Source organism: Arachis hypogaea, chromosome 19, assembly GCF_003086295.3.
Source record: "Arachis hypogaea cultivar Tifrunner chromosome 19, arahy.Tifrunner.gnm2.J5K5, whole genome shotgun sequence".
NCBI classification, from domain to species: domain Eukaryota; kingdom Viridiplantae; phylum Streptophyta; class Magnoliopsida; order Fabales; family Fabaceae; genus Arachis; species Arachis hypogaea.
In genome coordinates, this window is record NC_092054.1 from 38,285,743 (window position 1) to 38,289,283 (window position 3,541).

The following is a 3,541-nucleotide window of genomic DNA, read 5'->3' on the forward strand; positions in this document are numbered from 1 at the left end:
TCTCTGTCTATTGCTGAGTGGATGATGGAAAAGGCTTGCTATTGCTAAAACTGTTTCTTCCACCATTATTAAAGCCGTGTTGAGACTTTTGTTGATCCTTCCATGAGAAATTTGGGTGATTTCTCCATGAGGGATTATAGGTGTTTCCATAGGGTTCCCCCATGTAATTCACCTCTATTATTGCAGGGTTCTCAGGATCATAAGCTTCTTCTTCAGAAGATGCCTCTTTAGTACTGTTGGATGATTCCTTCAATCCATTCAAACTCTGAGAAATCATATTGACTTGCTGAGTCAATATTTTATTCTGAGCCAATATGGCATTCAGAGTATCAATTTCAATAACTCCCTTCTTCATAGGCGTCCCATTACTCACAGGATTCCTTTTAGAAGTATACATGAACTGGTTATTTGCAACCATGTCAATGAGTTCTTGAGCTTCTGCAGGCGTTTTCTTTAGGTGAATGGATCCACCTACAGAATGGTCCAATGACATTTTAGATAATTCAGAAAGACCATCATAGAATATATCCAGGATGGTCCATTCTGAAAGCATGTCAGAAGGACACTTTTTGGTCAGTTCCTTGTATCTCTCCCAAGCTTCATAGAGGGATTCACCTTCTTTCTGTTTGAAGGTTTGAACATCCACTCTAAGCTTGCTAAGCTTTTGAGGAGGAAAGAACTTGGCTAAGAAAGTCGTGACCAGCTTATCCCAAGAGTTCAGACTATCTTTAGGTTGAGAGTCCAACCATACTCTAGCTCTGTCTCTTACAGCAAACGGGAAAAAGCATAAGCCTGTAGACTTCGGGATCAACCCCATTGGTCTTAACAGTATCACAGATCTGCAAGAATTCAGTTAAGAACTGAAAAGGATCTTCAGATGGAAGTCCATGGAACTTGCAGTTCTGTTGCATCAGAGAAACTAATTGAGGTTTCAGCTCAAAATTGTTTGCTCCAATGGCAGGGATTGAGATGTTTCTTCCATGTAAATTGGAATTTGGTGCAGTAAAGTCACCAAGCATCTTCCTTGCATTGTTATTATTTTCGGCTATGTCTCCTTCTTTTTCGAAAATTTCTATCAGATTTTCTCCAGAGAGTTGTGCTTTGGCTTCCCTTAGCTTCCTCTTCAGAGTCCTTTCAGGTTCAGGATCAGCTTCAACAAGAATGTTCTTATCCTTGTTCCTGCTCATATGAAAAAGAAGAAAACAGAAAAAAAATTATGGAATCCTCTATGTCACAGTGTAGAGATTCTTGTATGTGAGTAGAAGAAGATATGAATAGAAGATGGAGAATCCAAACACAAGGGTGAGGAGTAGGTTCGAATTCTTAGATGAAGAGGAGTGTTAGTAAATAAATAAATAATTAGAAGGAGGTGAGAGAGAAGAATTTTTGAAAATTAAATAAATTAAAATAAAAATATTTTTGTTCTTAATTTGAAATTAAAATAAAATTCAAAAATTAGAAAAGAAATAAAATTAAAATTAAAAATTAAAATAATTAGTTAATTAAAAAGGAATTTTGAAAAAGAGGAAGGTGATTTTCGAAAATTAGAGAGAGAGAATTAGTTAGGTAGTTTTGAAAAAGATATGATTTAAACAAAAAGTAAAGTGGTTAATTGAAAAAGATTTGAAAATCAAATTTAAAAAGATAAAAAGTTAGAAAAGATTTTGAAATTAAATTTTGAAAAAGATGTGATTGAAATTTAATTTGATGAAGATTTGAAAAAGAATTTTAAAAAGATTTTATTTTAAAAATTAAAGTTGATTACTTGACTAACAAGAAACAAAAAGATTTGATTTTAAAATTTAAAGATTGAACCTTTCTTATTAGGCAAGTAACAAACTTAATATTTTTGAATCAATCACATTAATTGTTAGCATTGAATTCGAAAATATGAAATAGAAAATAAGAAAAAGATTTTTGAAAATCAATTTGGAATTTTCGAAAATTGGAAAGAAAAATTGAAAAAGATTTGATTTTTGAAAAAGATTTGAAAAAGATAGAATTTTTAAATTGAAAATTTGATTTGACTCATAAGAAACAACTAAATTTTAAAAAGTTTTGAAAAAGTCAACTCAAATTTTCGAAATTTATGAGTGAAATAAGGGAAAGATATTTTTTTGATTTTTTAAACTTTTAATAATGAGAGAGAAAAACAATAAAAAGACTCAAAACATAAAAATTATGAATCAAAACACACAATGCATGCAAGAACACTTTGAATGTCAAGATGAACACCAAGAACACTTTGAATGTCAAGATGAACACCAAGAACTTATTTTTGAAAATTTTGAAGAAAAGAAAAACATGCAAGACACCAAACTTAAAAATTTTTATTCTTTAGACATTAATGTTTCAAGAATGCATATGAGAAACAAGAAAAAAACACAAAACAAGAAAATATGAAGATCAAACAAGAAAACTGGCGAAGAACAACTTGAAGATCATGAAGAATGCAATGAATGAAGTTTTCGAAAATAATTTTGAGAAAATTAAAAAGATGCAATTGACACCAAACTTAAATCTTGACTCTAGACTCAAACAAGAAACACAAAAAATATTTTTGATTTTATGATTTTCTAAATTTTTTTTTATTTTTCAAAAATTAATTGGGAAAAACGAAAAAGAAGAAAATTTTTTTTTTGTATTTTTCAAAAATAAGAAATAAAAAGCTTAAAATTAAAATAAAATTACCTAATCTGAGTAACAAGATGAACCGTCAGTTGTCCAAACTCGAACAATCCCCGGCAACGGTGCCAAAAACTTGGTGCGCAGAAAATGTGACGGTTCTATTCCTTGGTAACGGCGTTGAAAACTTTATACGCACATTCATAATCTTAATTCTTTGTCACAACTTTGCACAACTAACCAGCAAGTGCACTGGGTCGTCCAAGTAATAAACCTTACGTGAGTAAGGGTCGATCCCACGGAGATTGTCGGCTTGAAGCAAGCTATGGTCACCTTGTAAATCTCAGTCAGGCAGATTCAAATGATATAGAGTTTTAATAATTAAAAGATAAATAAAACATAAACTAGGATAGAGATACTTATGTAATTCATTGGTGAGAATTTCAGATAAGCATATAGAGATGCTTTCGTTCCTCTGAACCTCTGCTTTCCTACTGTCTTCATCCAATCATTCCTACTCCTTTCTATGGCAAGCTTTATGTAGGGCATCACCGTTGTCAATGGCTACATCCCATCCTCTCTGTGAAAATGGTCCAATGCGCTGTCACTGCATGGCTAATCATCTGTCAGTTCTCGATCATACTGGAATAGGATTTACTATCCTTTTGCGTCTGTCACTACGCCCAACACTCACGAGTTTGAAGCTCGTCACAGCCATCCCTTCCCAGATCCTACTCGGAATACCACAGACAAGGTTTAGACTTTTTGGATCTCAGGAATGGCCATCCATGGATTCTAACTTATACCACGAAGATTCTAATATCTCGGACTCGGTCCTCTGTATTAGATATCTAAGAGATACTCATTCTAGCTTGTTTGCATGTAGAACAGAAGTGTTTGTCAGGCACGCGTTCAT

General features: G+C 32.8%; 1 non-coding gene across 1 annotated transcript; it reads left to right on the forward strand.

The window, feature by feature from the left end:
• The first annotated feature begins 547 nt into the window (after positions 1-547).
• On the forward strand, positions 548-655 carry LOC112781134 (small nucleolar RNA R71). The gene has a single exon (XR_003191928.1). It is a non-coding gene; the product is annotated as a small nucleolar RNA R71 (small nucleolar RNA).
• The last annotated feature ends 2,886 nt before the right edge of the window (positions 656-3,541 follow it).